A 17400-nucleotide genomic window follows, 5' to 3' on the forward strand; every position below is an offset into this window, starting at 1 on the left:
GCAGTGTGACCAAGAACCGTGGGCGCTAAAGGGAAAGGAATCCTGTGACAGAATCACCTAGGAAAGGCGCAGAAGGAGGTCCCAAGGATGTTCACCCCAGGTTTGAACTCTAGGCTCAAAGAGAACGAGCCCTGCGCTGGGAATCCAGAAATACCTAACTTCATATTTACTGATTCGCTGCTTGACCTTGGTCATGTCATTGCTCCCTCGAGGCCTGTTTCCTGATCTGTGAAGTGAGAATAATCCTCCCCACCTTTTGGGATTGCATTTGGTTCAGAGTGAAAAAGCAGAGGAGGAAATGCTTTAGAAACTGTAAAGCTGGGATCCCTGGGTGGCGCAGCGGTTTGGCGCCTGCCTTTGGCCCAGGGCGCGATCCTGGAGACCCGGGATCGAATCCCACATCAGGCTCCCGGTGCATGGAGCCTGCTTCTCCCTCCGCCTGTGTCTCTGCCTCTCCCTCTCTCTCTGTGACTATCATAAATAAATAAAAATTAAAAAAAAAAAAAAAAGAAACTGTAAAGCCTGTTAAAATGAAAAGCCACAGCCCCAAATGGAATTACTTGGGCAAAGCCACATCACCAAGCAAGGGCTTAATATCTATCCTAATTGTAGCATCACCCTCCCTCCAGAGATGTCTTTATACTCTCTAATATATATATTATACTCTCTCTATATATATGTATATATATTTAAAGTATTCTCTATGCCCAACATGGGGCTCAAACTCACAACCCCAACCTAACCAGCCAGGTGGCTCTGAAATGTGCCTTAACCTGTCTTTTTTTTTTTTTAAGATTTTATTTATTTATTCATGAGAGAATGAGGCAGAGACATAGGGAGAAGCAGGCTTCACGCAAGGAGCCTAAAGTGGGACTCAATCAGATCCCAGGATCACACCCTGAGCCAAAGGCAGATGCTAAATTGCTGAGCCACCCAGGCATCCCTGTCTAAACCTATCAATCAGGATTTTCTGATAAGCACCAATGAGGTAACCTGTCACGTGGGCCTCTCCACTCCGCCCCCCCAAAGGAAGATGAGGTAATCTGTATAATGAGAACCGCCCCCCACCCCCCGCCACCCTAGTCTTTCCCTCTAAGGAAAAGTGGTCTTGCCTGAAACAATCCTTTTCTTTTGTTTATGACTTTCTTGCCCCACCCTCCTTCCTAGAAAAACCTTCCATTTCCCACACCTTCTCTGGAGTGCCCCTCTACTTGCCAGATGGGGTGCTGCTCAATTCATGAACCATTTAATAAAGTCCATTAGATCTTCAAATTTTACTTGGTTGAATTTTGTCTTTTAATCAGCCCTGGATGGGCGTTAGCAGTGTTTCTTATTAAGACACGGAAACGAAGCTACTGCCCTTCTAGGGGCTGGAAGCCTAAAAGGGCAGAGAAGAGTCATGAACAGGAGCAGAAACTGAAACACCACATAGAAAATCACAGGAGAGGGCACCCTGGGTGGCTCAGCGGTTTAGCGCCGCCTTCGGCCCAGGGTGTGATTCTAGAGACCCAGGATCAGGTATCATGTTGGGCTCCCTGTGTGGAGCCTGCTTCTCCCTCTGCCTGTGTCTCTGCCTCTCTCTTTCTGTGTCTCTCATGAAGAAATAAATAAAATCTGAAAGAAAGAAAGAAAGAAAGAAAGAAAGAAAGAAAGAAAGAAAGAAAGAAAGAAAGAGAGAAAGAAAGAAGAAAGAAAGAAGGAAAGAAAGAAAGAAAGAAAGAAAGAAAGAAAGAAAGAAAGAAAGAAAGAAAGAAAGGAAAAAAATCACAAGAGAAAGGGCTGTGAGAGCTCACAGGGAGAAAATTTCCTTATAGCTCCTGGGGAGGGAGAAATCAGGGCAGACTTCCTAGAAGTGGAGATACTGGAGTTAGGTAACAGTAATAATAACAACAACAAGAAAGCAGTGAGCACTGTGAAATGCTTTGTATGGATTATCTCATTTCCTCTTAACAACAACCTTGAGTTCGAGACCATCTTTATCCCCATTTTATAGATGAAATTCAATTTGTCTATAATCACAATGCTGAAAGGCAATGATACTGGAAAACCCGGGCTCTCCTGATCCCAAAGCTAACCTCTTGAGAGGAATTTGAATAGGTTGAGAGGGGAGATTGCCCTTCCCGCTCCAGGGGTGGGTGTAGAAAAAGTCTGAGCCAAGCAGATCTTCCCTCCTTGGTCATAGTGGTTGGTTTAGGACTGAGCACATGACTCAAAACCAGGCAATAAGACTCATGCCCAGGATTTTTGCAGAAACCGTTGAAAGACAAGAAGCTTCTCTTCCTATTAGGTTGCTGAACTAGTGGGATGTAAGGCTGGAACAGCTCCACACTAGGAGACTGAGCCTGAGAATGAAAGTAGCACAGAGGTGAGAGAAAAGATAGAGTTCTACTAACATTATTTGAGCATCTTTAACCAGCCATCCTGCAACTTTCACCCTGGATTTTTTGGCACACAAGCCAATATATATCAGTTGGAACTATTTTGCTAGAAAACCCGGGTGGCTCAGCGGTTTAGCGCTGCCTTCAGCCCAGGGCCTGATCCGGGAGACCCAGGATTGGGTCCCATGTCAGGCTCCCTGCATAGAGCCTGCTTCTCCCTTTGCCTCTCTCTCTCTCTCTCTCTTTCTCTCTTTCTCTCTCTCTCTGTCTCTCATGAATAAATAAATAAAACTTTTAAAAAAATAATAAAATTATTTTTTTAAAAAAGGAAACCTAACTCAACGTAGCTTAAATAATAATTGGAATCAATTAGCTCATTTAAATGAAATTTCCAGGGGCAGGGCTTCAGGTACAGTGTGATCAAGGTTCTGGCTCCATTTCTTTCACATATGCCATGTGCCTCCTAGGCATATTATCATTTTCCTTGGTTGGTGTCTTGACTGGCTATAAATTGGCTATAGCAGATCCATGCCTCGCATCTGTAGCCACACCACCCAGAAGCAAACAATATCTCTTTCTCCCAACTAGCAAACCAATACTCAAGGCTTGCTAGGATCGGATCAGAAGAACTTGGATTGCCTGCTCTTCCCCACACCAACTGTGAGGAGCTTGAGGTGAGGGGGTGAAGTTATGGGAAGGGACCAGAAACTGAGGAGGTATGCAGCAATGCCCACCACTCTAATGAACTCCCTTTCCTCCTTCCAACCAACTGGCTTGGGTTTTCACCACTCAGTACTCAGATTCCCGAAAATAACGGTCATCAACCTCATTTTCAGTTTACGTTTTAATTTTTGAGAATTCCATGCTTTTATACTTGTACCATTCACTAAATCAATCAATAAACTGTTCATTCTGCTCGGGATTATACAATGCCTTTCTTCCAAAGCTCTCATCACACCTCATAAACAAGTTTCAATGGCCTTCATCAGTTTTCCTCCCTTGGGCCTTATGCGCAACTATAAAAGCGTAACATCCATTTAAATATAGTTTCTGATCTTATGACACAACATTTCTGTTTCTTATTGACGAATAATTGTCAGGGTTTTCCCTCTGTGTTGGTGAAGATTCCAAATGGAACCCTACAATTTTTTTTCTTTACTTTTAGTGGTGGGGAGGGCGTGACACAGAGAAGGGATGAAGGCATGAGGGGTGAGTGGAGGCCGGGACTTTCCTGTGGTGGATGGAGCGTGGTGAGTCTGATCCTGATGCCCACAGGCACACAGGTAAGCCAACCCATAACAGTAGACACGTGCGGTCCCTTGTAGAAGGTAGTAGCCTTTACATCCCCATACCAAGAATGCTGAGCCTGGCTACTTGGCTTCTTTTATTACTTGGCAATAAAAGATGGTGCATTTTATTTTAAAGATTTTATTTATTTATTTATTTATTTATTTATTTATTTATTTATTTATTTATTCATGAGAAACACAGAGAGAGAGAGGCAGAGACACAGGCAGAGGGAGAAGCAGGCTCCCTGCAGGGAGCCCGATGTGGGACATGGGACTGGATCCTGGGTCTCCAGGATCACGCCCTGGGCCAAAGGCAAACACTCAACCATTGAGCCACCCAGGCATCCCTTATTTTATTTTTCTGAAGATTTTATTTATTCGTGAGACCCACAGAGAAAGGCAGAGACATAGGCAGAGGGAGAAGCAGGCTCCCTGCGAGGAGCCCAGTGCAGAACTGGATCCCAGGACCCTGGGATCATACCCTGAGCCAAAGGCAGATGCTCTGGGGCACCCAGATGCCCCAGAAAACTCTTGAAAAAATAGAAATATTTTTGTGCCTGGACGGCTGAGTTGGTTGAGCATCTGAGTCTTGGTTTTAGGTCAAGTTTTGATCTCAGGGTGGTGAGATCGAGTCCCACATCAAGCCCCCGCATCAGGCTCTGTGCTCAGTGTGAAGCTTGCTGGAGATTCTCTGTCTCTCTCACTCTGTCCCTCCACACCCCCTAAAAATAAATAAATAAATCTTTTAAAATAAACACATAAAAATAGACATAGAATTGCTGTACGATATGATATTCATTTCAGGTGTACAAGATCATGATTCAATGTTTTTATACATTACAAACTGATCACCAGGATAGGTCTAGTTACTGTCATCCTACAAAGTTTTACAACATTATTAACTATAGTCCCTATGCTATACATTATACGCCTGTGACTTATTTTTATTATAGTTCTATAAAAAACAACAACATTGGTACTTTGATAGGGATTTCGTTGAATCTGTAGATTCCTTTGGGTAGTGTGAACATCTTAACAATATGAGTTCTTCCAATCCATGAATATGGTGTATCTTTCCATTTGTTTCATATTCAATTTCTTACATCAGTGTCTTTTTTTAAAATTTTTTTTTAAAGATTTTATTTATTTATTCATGAGAGACACACAGAGAGAGGCAGAGACACAGGCAGAGGGAGAAGCAGACTCCCTGCAGGGAGTCCAGGACCCCGGGATCATGACCTGAGCTGAAGGGAGATGCTCAACCCCTGAGCCACCCAGGCAACCCCACATCAGTGTCTTACAGTTTTTCTTTCTTTATTTATTCTTAAGATTTTATTTTATTTATTTACTTTTAAGATTTTATTTTATTATTTTTTTTTAAATTTTTTATTTATTTACTTATGATAGTCATAGAGAGAGAGATAGAGAGGCAGAGACATAGGCAGAGGGAGAAGCAGGCTCCATGCACCGGGAGCCCGACGTGGGATTCGATCCTGGGTCTCCAGGATCGCGCCCTGGGCCAAAGGCAGGCGCTAAACCGCTGCGCCACCCAGGGATCCCAAGATTTTATTTTATTATTTATTCATGAGAGACAGAGAGAGAGAGACAGAGAGAGGAGAGAGAGGCAGAGACACAGGCAGAGGGAGAAGCAGGCTTCATGCAGGGAGCCCGAGGCAGGACTTGATCCCGGAACTCCAGGATCACACCCTGGGCAGAAGACAGGCAGTAAACCACTGAGTCACCCAGGGATCCCCGAGATTTTGTTTATTTTAGAGAGAGAGAAACTCAAGCAGACTCCATGCTGAGCAGTGACTCCAATATGGGGCTTGATCTCATGACCTGAGATCATGACCTGAGCTGAAACCAAGAGTTAGACACTATACCAACTGAGCCAGGTGCCTCAGTGTCTTAAAGCTTTCAAAATACAGGTCTTGCACTTCCTCGGTTAAAGTTATTATCAGGTATTTTATTCTTTTTGATGCAATTATAAATGGAATTATTTTAATTTATCTTTCTGATAATTCATTATTAATGTATAGAAAATAACAGATTTCTTCATATTCATTTTGTATCCTGCAACTTTACTGAATTCATTTATTAGTTCTAATAGCTTTTCTGGTGGAGTCTTTAGGGTTTTCTATATATAATAGCATGTTATCTGTTCATCGTGACATTTTTAGTTCCCTACACATTTAACTTCTTTTCCTTGCCTAATTGCTGTAGCTAGGACTTTCAGTACTATGGGGAATAAATATGATGAGGGTGGACATCCTTGTCCTATTGTTTATCTTAGAGGAAAAGCTTTCAGCTTTTCACCATTGAGTACAATGTTATTTGTGGGTTTGTCATATATGGCCTTCATTTCTTTTTTTTTTTAAGATTTTATTTATTTATTCATGAGAGACACAGAGAGAGGCAGAGACATAGGCAGAGGGAGAAGTAGGGTCCTTGCAGGGAGCCCGATGAGGCGCTCGATTCCGGATCCTGGGATCACGACCAGAGCCAAAGGTAGACACTTAACCACTGAGCCACCCAGATGCCCCCTATAAAGCCTTTATTATGTTGAAACATATTCCCTCTTTACTCACTTTGTTGAGAGTTTTTATCATAAATGGCTGTTGAATTTTGCCAAATGCTTTTTCTTCTTTTTTCATTTTTTAAGATTTTATTTACAGGGATGCCTGGGTGGCTCAGTGGTTGAGCGTCTGCCTTCAGCTCAGGGTGTGATCCTGGCGTCCTGGGATCGAGTCCCATGTCAGGCTCCCTGCATGGAGCCTGCTTCTCCCTCTGCCTGTGTCTCTGCCTCTCTCTCTCCCTCTGTGTCTGTCTCTCATGAATAAATAAATCTTAAAAAAGAAAAAAAAAAAGATTTTATTTATTGGCGCCGAAGTGGCTCAGTCAGTTAAGTGTCCGCTTTCAGCTTGGGTCATGGTCCCGGGGTCCTGGGATCGAGTTCCACATTGGTCTCCCTGCTCAGTGGGGAGCCTGCTTCTCCCTCTCCTCCCTGCTTGTGATCTCTGTCTCTCTATCTCTCTCTCTCTCTTCTCTCTCTCTCTCTCTCCAAATCAATCAATCTTTAAGTTATAAAAAAATATTTTACTTATTTATTTTGAGAGGGAGAGAGAAAATGAGCATGAGCAGGAGGGAGTGATGGCAGACGGAGAGAGAGAAATAGACTCCCTGCTGAGCAGGAGCCCAATGGGGGACTCAATCCCAGGACCCCAAGATCATGACCTGAGTCAAAGACAGATACTTAACTGACTGAGCTGCCCAGGCCCCCCTCGAATGCTTCTAATGCATCTATTGAGATGATCACATAATTTTTATCCTTTGTTTTGTTAATGTGATGTACCATGGTGATTGATTTGTGGATGCATCCCTTGTGTCACGAAAATGATGTATCTCACTTGGTCAGGATGTGTGATCCTCTGAATGTGTTGGTGAATTTGATCTACTAATATTTTCTGAGGATTATTGCATCTATGATAAGGGTCAGTATCACAGAGACAGTTCTTAACACCTCAGTTTAGACCAGCCCAGGAACTAGCTGACTAGAGCCGTTGGCATCATTGTGGCTTTCTTTTCTTAAAAGATTTTATTTATTTATTCATGAGAGACAGAGAGAGGCAGAGACACAGGCAGAGGGAGAAGCAGGCTCCATGAAGGGAGCCTGATATGGGACTTGATCCTGGGTCTCCAGGATCAGGCCCTGGGCTGAAGGCGGCGCTGAACGGCTGAGCCACCCAGGCTGCCCTCATTGTAGCTTTCTTGAAGGCCACAGCCACTGTTGCCTCAAGCAAGATTCTCTTTTGAGAGAAAGTCTGAAGTCTTCTATTCCTTTTCTCTTCTTACTTCCATTTATTCATTCTTTCTTTTTCCTTTCTTTCCATATCTATTTTCTACGTTTCTCTCTTTCTTCTTCCTTATTTATTTTAAAAAATATTTTATCCATGTATTTATTTGAGAGAGAGTGAGAGCGAGAGAGCACAAGCAGGAGGAAAGGCAGGCAGCGGGAGATGGAGAAGCAGACGTTCCCCCCCCACCCCCAGCAGGGAGCCTAATGTGGGGCTCCATCCCAGGACCTGGGATCATAACCTGAGCCACCCAGGTGCCCTGATTTTCTTTTGTAGTAAATATATTTTAAGATAATCCTAGTAGCAGGCACCTGGGTGTCTCAGTCAGGCATCCAAATCTTGATTTTGGCTCAGGTGATTCTAGGTCCTGGGATGGAGCCTCACATTGGGCTCCCTGCTCAGCAGGGAGTCAGCTTCTCCTTCTCCCTCTGCCTGCCGCTCCCCCTGCTTGTGCTCTCTCTCTGTCAGGTAAGTAAGTAAGTAAATAAATAAATCTTAAAACAATTTTTTGATCCTAAAAATATATGTTCACAAATCCTATATATATCTAACCAGTACTCTTTGAAAGTACTGTGGAGATCATGAAACACAAGAGAGAGTAGTAAATTGTCACCAACTAAAGGAGACTACAATCACAAAACAATTCAATGCAATGTGGTATCCCAGTTGGAATCCCAGTACAGAAAAGGGAGATGGGAAGAAAACTGGTGAAATCCAAATAATTTCTGTGACTTAGTTCATGGTATTGTACCAATGTTAATTTCTGAGTTTTGACAATGGACAATGGTAATGTATGGTAACTAGGGAAAATGGAATGAGGGGTGTAGAGGACCCCTCTGTGCTAAATTTGCAACTTTCCTGTAAATCTAAAACCAGTCCAAGTAAAAGGGGTTATTTGTTTATTATTTTTAAAAAGGTTTTTTTTTTTTTTAGATTTTATTTATTCACCACACACACACACACACAGAGGCAGAGACACAGGCAGAGGGAGAAGCAGGCTCCATGCAGGGAGCCCAACATGGGACTTGATGCTGGGACCCAGGATAACGCCCTGGGCCAGTGCTAAACTGCTGAGCTATCCAGGCTGCTCTATTTTTAAAAAGTTTTATTTATTCAAGTGATCTCTACACCCAAAGTGAGGCTCCAACTCAGGACCCCAAGACCAAGAGTTACATGCTGTACTGACTGAGCCAGCCAGGTGCCTCCTAAAAGGTGTTGTTGGTTTAACATGCACAGAAAATTTTCAAGCTGTATGTCAGGGTATAGTGGAAAACAAGTCCCCCCTCCTTTGGGGCAACTACTGTGACAGTGTGATATGTATGGATTCTCTTGGTGCTTGAAGGCTCCTATGTATCTGCACCACCCCCCAACCTCTACACATATGGCAACCTCCTCTATGCACTGCAGTGTACTCTTTTTACTTAACAGTGTGCCTCTTGGTGATTCTTCCCTATAAACATAAAAAGAACTGCCTCATTCATAATACTTGTGTATTTAACCAGTCCCCAGTGAATGGAGCACATTAACCCCTGCATTCTGTTTCTAGAAACAATGCCAATGTGTGTCCTTTATCTGCAGGTTCCTTGCAGAGGCTCTCAAAGAGCATTCCACTCTTGTCTTTAGGTTATTGTAATGCCAGATATCCTCATCTATTTTTTTTTTTTTTTTAGATATCCTCATCTATATTGGGTTCTCTCACACCAAAGGTAGGATTTGAAGTTAACCTTTGCTAAATTATTTCTGGTTTAGTCAGGTTCCACCTGCCAGCTGCAGGCAATATCTTTAGGAATTTGAATGATATTAGCCAACATCTTAGCCACCTGGAGGGGTCCTCCATTGGATTAACTGCCCAGCATTTTCATGGGCCACCCCACAGCACTGTCGTGTCCATCAATTCTCCCTTCTAAGATTCTGGAGCTACCTTGGGTGGTAGCCTTTCCAAGCTTTGTCTTGGATTCTCTGAGCTACTCCATCTCCTACCACTAAATTTCCTTTTTTTTTTTTTTTTTTTAATAAATCCAACTAGTTTTTTTTTTTTTTTTAATTTTTATTTATTTGTGATAGTCACACAGAGAGAGAGAGAGGGGCAGAGACACAGGCAGGGGGAGAAGCAGGCTCCATGCACCAGGAGCCCGACGTGGGATTCGATCCCGGGTCTCCAGGATCACGCCCTGGGCCAAAGGCAGGCGCCAAACCGCTGCGCCACCCAGGGATCCCCCTACCACTAAATTTCCTTCTGCTTTTTTCTTTAGTTAACCAGAATCCATTTCTTTCTTTCTTTCTTTCTTTTTTTTTTTTTTAAGATTTATTTATTCATGAGAGAGACACACAGAGAGAGGCAGAGACATAGGCAGAAGGAGAAACAGGCTCCCTGCAGGGAGCTCGATGTGGGACTCAATCCCAGGACCTCAGGATCATGACCTGAGCCAAAGGCAGACACTCAACCACTGAACCACCCAGGGGCCCCAACAAGAACCCATTTCTTTTCCTCATGATCAAAGACCCCCCTATGTGATGTCTTGTCTATCCCAGATCAATAAATAGCCGTCCCCACCCTGTGCCTCCATTCAAGGTCATTAATAAGGGAATGTAGCAAACCTCTTATAACTGTGGCAATATTTACTCAAGTATTCAGAGTGGTTCTCCATTAGTTCTTGATATAATTTCAGATCTGAATAAATATTTGTTAAAGTCATGCTTAAATCTTAGTTTTATTTATCTATGCCCTCCTAACCATATTTTATGTGTAATAGCAAATCACTTGCTGCTTCTATTCTTAAAAAGCTCCTGTCTTTGAAACAAAGAGGCAGAAAGAGATGACATCATTGTGCTGGGGACCATGCCCTGCCCTTGATCACTTCTGGTCTGCATCACACCCTTCTGTCAGCATCAGCTAAGCATTTCAGGCAAAAGTCCAAGTCAAGACTGAGATGACAGTCAACCCACTGGGTATGGCCCCCTCTAATGCAAAGCCATGACATTGGAAGTCAGAAAGTCAGGGTTCAAATCCTAGCTCCCTCACTCATTAAAACCATTCCACCTTTTTGCAGACCTAAGTTTTCTTGTCATATGGGTTTTGTCACCACAACTGTGGCCCCATCATGAGACCTCTGCCATAGCCACGTGAGGATAGTGAAGCAGGTGCTTAGACTGTCCTGTTGCTCTGCTCCTTGCTTTCCACTCCATTTTTAGAGTCCTAATCCCCTTCCTTATTCCCCAGAGGAAAAATGAATGGGCTTGAGTGGAGAGCCTGCAGCCTGAAGGATTCCAGGAGAGGCCATAGCAACCTGAGCTGGCTGAGAATCCTGCAAAAGAGCTCACAGGACAGTGTTGTGTGCAAAGCCACAGGGATTTGGAATGCCTAAAACAGAGGTGCAAGGGGCGTGGCAGCTGTGTGACCTCAGGCACTTCCCTCAGCCTTTCTAAGCTGCAGCTTTCTTGACTATAAAGTGGACAGGACAGTGATAGCTCCTGCCTTGTCCGCAAAAGATTACATAAGATATGAAAGTGCTGTGCTGGAGTGTCTGGATGGCTTCGTTGGTTGAGTGCCCAACTCGATTTCAGCTCAGGTCTTGATCTCAGAGTTGTAAGATCAAGCCTTGCATCAGGCTCCTTGCTCAGCAGGGAATCTGCTTGAGATTTTCTCTCTCTCTGACCCTCCTCATGCTCTCTCTCTCTCTCTCTCCCTCCCTCTCCAAAATGAATAAATACATCTTAAAAAAAAAAAAGTGCTGAGCTGCAAGGAAGTTTGTGTGCATGTGTTGGGCTACACAGAGCTGTGCAAAGCTGCTCCCAGAACCCACAAACCTGCTGATTCCCAGGGAATCAGGAGCAACCATCATGCTCCCAAGGCTGGGCCCTGCCTGCACTATTCTCATGTTAGATGAAGAGGTAGCCAGGAAAGCTTACTGGCCCATTTCACAGATGAAAAGATTGAAGCCCTAAAAGAATCCAGAACCTTTTTAAAAATTTTTTTTACTTTTATTATTTTTTAAAGATTTTATTTACTTATTCACGAGAGACAGAGAGGCAGAGACATTAGCAGAGGAAGAAGCAGGTTCCATTCAGGGAGCCTGATGCTGGACTTGATCCTGGAACTCCAGGATCATGCCCTGGGCCAAAGGCAGACACTCAACCACTGAACCACCCCGGCATCCCGAATCCAGAACTTTTTAGAAGCAGAGAGGACTAACCTTTTGTGATATGTTGGGGAAATTGCTTAAGTCCTCCAGCTTTTCCATCTGGATACTCCTCTCTTTGGAAAGACATGCCCCTAATCTGGTTATAATGGGCCATATCCATGGTTGAACATATAGGTCCTGGGGACAGAGAGGACTGGATTTGAATCCAGAGTGGTCACTACCCAGCTAGGTGATCTTGGACAAGTCACTGTTCCTCTCTGAGCCTCGAGCTTCCTTACCTGTAAAGTGGGGCCTATAATGCCTGCTGCTTGGTACTCAGATAACAGATGGGAAGCATGTGGTCTAAGGCCTGGCACAGAATGGGCACTCATAAACTCATAACCCAGTGTTGTTGGAAGAATGCCAAGAGGTCAGCTCTCAATGCTGGAAGGGGCCCTCGGCCAAGTGAAATCAGGATCTACCAGTCTATCCTGAGACCGTGGATATCTCCAGACTGGTTCTCCCTGCTGCCTTCTCCCCTGCTCACTTTGGCTCACCCGGGCAACCTTCCTTTTCTGAGCCCCTACTCCCTGATGCTGGGGACTAGGGCTGGAACAGGATGGTTCCAGGGACTACCAAATCTCCAAATCTTTTTTTTCTCCTGCCTCTTTCTCTCTTGTTTCCTCCCTCCCAAGCTTTGTGCAGTGGCAGTATCGTAGCCAATGAGGTTTATCCGAGGTGCGATTATTGCTAATTGAAAACTTAGTTCCTCCCTCCCTCTCTCCTTTCTTCTCCCTACTTCTTTCTTTAATCCAAAGGAAATGCAATTTAAGAACATAAAACAATAGCGTTATCAATTTTTGTAAATGTGCTTAGCTAAGAGGCCCCAAGTAGAAGGATGAGAACAAAACTCCATTCTCTTGGTCTGGGCTGTTGGATCAGGGTCTCCCACATACTCAGATGAAGGCAGGAGGGAGAAGTGGGCCAGCCCGGACCTGCCCAGCCAGCCTGAGGCCCTCCCAGTGCCCCTTCCCATCCCTGGTCTCATACTTCCTTCTGATCACCCACTGAATAGATTAGGAAACAGCTCCAGAGTGGGGAAGGGATTGCCCTTTCTTGGCTCATCTATTAGCACTGCTCCCCGACCATCCCACATTATAGGCCCACCAATCATCCCGTTAGACGACCTGCACATGCTTGCCTCTGAGCTTCCCTGTGTACTGTTCCCTCTGCCTGGAGCTTCCTCTCCACCCCTCAGTCCCCTTCTAGCAGTTGACCTCGCTGAGTGCTGATGGGGCTTTTAGGATTCAGTCGGCATCCTGCCTTCGGTGTGGCTTTCTCCGGCTGCAGACCCTCCGAGCACCTGCTTCCCAGATGGTGACACAATTTAGTTTCTGTCGCTCTGTGGTTTGGCGGTTTCTTGAGGGAGGACTTGTTGGTACTGGCCCATACAAGGTTCTGGCCCCAGGTGTAATGTCTAAGTATGTGTGTGAGTGGCAGAAGCCAGTCTGTAAGCACTGGGTTAATGGAATGTGGTCCCCTGGGGAGGGCCTTGTAGCTTGCACCCAGCACCACACAAACAATAGGTTTGGGAGTCTCGGACAAAGGCCTCAGACTTGCTCAGAGATGCTCTCAGAGCTCAGCTTCCTTGCTGATCAGGGTGGGTAGCTGGGAAGACCAAATAAGATCGAGTCACCTCCTTCAAACCCTCCAAGGACTTTGTATGATCCTTAGAATCAAATCCCCAGGCCCTCTCGTGGCTAGGAGGCCCTGCCCATCTTGCCCCACCCAACCCTCCCCTGCACCTGGAGCCCCCCCAACATTGTCCCTCCCATTCCCTTGGCCTGGAATGCCCTCCCCCAGATGTCCACCCAGATGCCCTGTCCTCTGTACCCTTCAGCCCGGTGCTCCATTAGTCTTCCTGGACCACTAAGATGGTGCCCCCCCCCCCCCCCCCCCCGTCCCTACATCTCTCTTCACCCCCTCCCTGCTTTATGTGGACTTCACAGCTTTGATCACCACTTGACTTATGTTATGCACTGATTTCTTTGTTTATTGTGTCTTTCCCTTCTGAGAGGGTGGGCTTTTCATTTGTCTTTATGGTGGCATCCTCAAGATCCTAGATCAGAGCCTGGCACCCCGCGGGTGCTCAACAAAGATCTAGCCAATCAGTGGAGAGATGAAAGGCCTGGAGAAATGCTCTCTGACCTCCCTCCTGACCAGCCTGCATACCTAGGCATCCAGGTTCTTGCTGGTGGGTGGAGTCCAGGGCCCAGGGCTAGAAACTATGACCTCCAAGAAAGCTGTCCCAGCCTCTCAGGGCATGCAGGCTCTGGGAGAGGGATGTGAGCTCTGTCATGGGGTGTGTGCCTTGCCTGGCCTGGTTTATTGCCCAAGGGTGCCCTGTTCACCAGACATGAGCCCAGGGAGCCCAGGCCCTCCCTAATCCCTACTCTGGCTTCACCTTGGGGTCCTCCAAATTCTGAGTCCACTGATTCACAGCCCTCTAGGCAGGGTGGCCAGCAGAGGTTCACTTATCCTCGCAGCTCACCTACCCTGGTACTCAAGGAGCCTAAGAGGTCCTGCCTGGGTCTGACATCATACCTCAGGTGCAAGCAGGGCAACAGAGGACTGGGGACTCCAGTGCAAGCCTGGACGTCCCCCACAGTGCTAGAGACTGAGCCCAGGATGTGATCGTGACCAGGCCAAGGCCTCAGAGGCCCAGCTGCCCCTTCACAGACCACACATTTTCCCACAGCCTTGTCAGCTGGCTGTGCCAAGGGACTAGGCCCCTTACTGGCTACTTCTTGCCTCAACCATACTGTGTGCAGACGTCACCAAGTGCACTTCTATTTCTGAGAAAATAGGCCCTGGATTCCCCTTGGCATCCACTTACCCCTCTCACCTCCCCCTCTTCCTGCAAACTTGAGTCACAGCCGCCCTGTTGGCAGAGGGCCTCGAGGATGTCTGAGTCAGCCTGGCCTGGGTTTCAGTCCTGACACCGCGTCTCACCAGCTGTGAGACTCTGGGCAACCTTCAACTCCCGTCGAATCTCCATCTCCCATCTGTGAAGTGGAGGTGCGGAAGCATTTGCCTCATCGTGACTGTACGGATCGAGCCAGTCTGTGTGGGGCCAGAGCACGCAGTAGGTGCCTAATAATAACAGCAAAGCCCACATAGAGACACCATGGCAGCCCCTCCCCTAAACACTTCCCTATATTATCTCATTTAACTTTCATGCCAATACAGTGGTGAAGGCACTATTGTGACCCCATTTCACCAATGAGAGAACTGCAGCATAGGGCAAGTGGCTTCGGAGCAGGTGGTGGAGGCCGCATTAGCCCAGAGTCTGCGCCCTTATGCGCTCCCTCCACAAATGGAGGCCAGAAGTACCACTCTTAGGGCCTGTCCTATGTTTGACAATGGGTGGAATGTCTTCATTGGGCACTCCTGGAAGCCCATGAAGAACAGGATTCAAGGGCAAGTCGTTTGTCAGGATGAGATCCCAGAACTCATCTTTAGGAGAGTGGGAAGATGAGCTGGGGGGAGGGGAGGAGCTGACCACTGGGGGTGCTCCTGGAGCAGCTCTTGTGCTCTGTGACCTTGGCCCGGCTGCGGTCCCTCTCTGAAGCCGAGGTTCCTTCTCTACAAAACAGGAAGGCCAATCCCAGCCTCCCGGGATTGAAAGTGAGGGAGGTCTCCCGCGATTGAGGAGGGGCCCATCTGGACTCCCAGCCCAAGCTCTGGGAAACAGAACAGGCCCCGATGAGGACTGTGTGAGTGAAGAAGCCACAGGAGGCAGGCACGGGGCCCAGGCTGTGACCACAGGGGCCCTGCAAAAACCACATCACGGCCACCACAACCTCCAACATCCCACGGCGATTTCCGCTCCTGCCTGTCCCAGGGCAGCATCTCCTACCACCAATGGGCTGTCCCCTCCATCAGCACCTGCTACCCCGCGGCCCTGCTTGGCAACAGCTGCCGCAGGAGAGGCTGGCCCTGGCTCCCGGAGGGGTGTGCGAAGGGGTGTGCGGCAGTGTGTTGGCATCAAGGAGCCATGGAGCCCCTTGTGGTTAGCAGCTCCTGTCCCTGCTCAGATCCTGGCTCTACTGCTCGTGACCCTGGGCAGGTCACTTCGCTACCTGGGTCCACTGGCCTTGTTGATCGAATGGAGCTACTAGTCTGTGGTGCCGCCTGGCAGTCTCGGCTCCAGGAGCCGGTCCCCTGTGTCCTCCCAACCTCCAACTTGCACTTGCTGTTCCTCCCCTCTGGAACCTCCCCACCCTCCCTCTTGCTGACGTAAGCCTTGCTCATGCCTCCACAGTCATTTGGGAAGGGAAGCCCTGCTGACCACCTACCTCAGGCTAGCACAAGGCCCCTTAACGCCCCCCCTCCTATTTCCTTCCCCTCAGTAGCTCTGTGCCCAGTTTGTCAGCTTACCTCCTCCTCGGACTCCCCTAGTGAAAACCCACGAGAGCGCAAACCGATCTTGCTTCCTGCCCAAACCCTACTGGGCCTCCCAGCACAAAGTAGCTGCTCAATAAATGCTTGTTGAATAAACAAATTCTTGTCTGAAACTTGTCCTTGCTCAATACCATGCTCTTCCAGTCCAGACATAAACGTCACCTTCCCCAGGCAGCCCTCCCCTATTGCTTCCCTGATTCCTCTTCTGGGTTTCTGGAATGTCCCCAACGTTGCCCCCCCATCACAGCAGTCACCTCTCCATGGGGTAGCAGCCCAGTTCCTGAGACCCCAGCCCGCCACAGCCCTGCTCTCCACCTGCCTTCTCCCAGCCTGAGAGTAAAGAGTTGGAGGGGCGGGGGGAGGAGAGGGGAGGAGGCGCCGACCATCCAGAAGGCTCTGGTGGCCAGCGGGTGAGTGTCGAGGGCCTGGCAAGAGAGCGGGCACTGCCCTGGGACGGAGATGTGAGCAAAGGCCAGCGCCCGGAAGGGAAGGGCGGGGAGGAGCGGCGGGCCAGGAGCTGGCCAGCGGCTGGGGGCGGTGATGCGCCCTGGCGAGGACCGCGTTGTGGGGGGAGGGCTGGCATTTCCTGAGGCCGCCCCGGAAATGCTGGGGGCGGAACCGGGAGGACCGAGTGAGTGCGGCTGGGAGGGACCCGCGGTCGGGGGGTCGCAGCCGGCACACTGGTCCCCACCCTGCGCCTTTGCCCTCCACCCCACCTGTCCCTCCCCCCTGCACTGTGCCATCATCCCTCAGAACCCTCTCAACAGGTGGCAGAGGGGCTGTTCAAGCCCCAATTTACAGAAGAGGAAGCTGAGCCCCAGAGAGGGCCAGCAGGGTGGGCACAGAGCCTCCGGCATTTCAGCTGACCCTGGATCCAGGACCCGGCTGCTCCCTCCGGATCGCCTGCCCTCAGCAGCCATCGTCCCCAGACTCCTTCCACCCCAGTGGGTGGCCGCCACTCCTGGCAGGGTTCCTGGCTGGGCAGCGGGACCCGAGATGGACCTGCAAGTGGAGGTGCCGGCTGGCTGACCCCAAGCCCCAGACAGCAGTGCCTGCCTCCCCTGGCCTGCTGGGCCAGTGGAGGCCGGTTCACCCTGCTGGCACATCTCAGCACCCACCCCATGCCCCAGTGCCATCCACCCGTCTTGCCTCAGCCCTCACAAGGGCCACTCACAGAACGGCAGGTTCCTATTGCCCCAGTGCTGAGTGAGACGACCAGACCAGCCCCATTTCACACAGTGGGAGACTGAGCCCTAAGAGGGGCATGTGCTTAGTCACCCGCTCCATTCACTAA

At 48.1% G+C, this 17400-nt stretch overlaps 1 pseudogene; it reads left to right on the plus strand.

The window, feature by feature from the left end:
• Positions 1–12335: 12335 nt before the first annotated feature.
• Positions 12336–12549, plus strand: LOC121501100 (annotated as a pseudogene).
• The last annotated feature ends 4851 nt before the right edge of the window (positions 12550–17400 follow it).

The sequence above is a fragment of the Vulpes lagopus genome, chromosome 10 (genome assembly GCF_018345385.1).
Source record: "Vulpes lagopus strain Blue_001 chromosome 10, ASM1834538v1, whole genome shotgun sequence".
NCBI lineage: Eukaryota > Metazoa > Chordata > Mammalia > Carnivora > Canidae > Vulpes > Vulpes lagopus.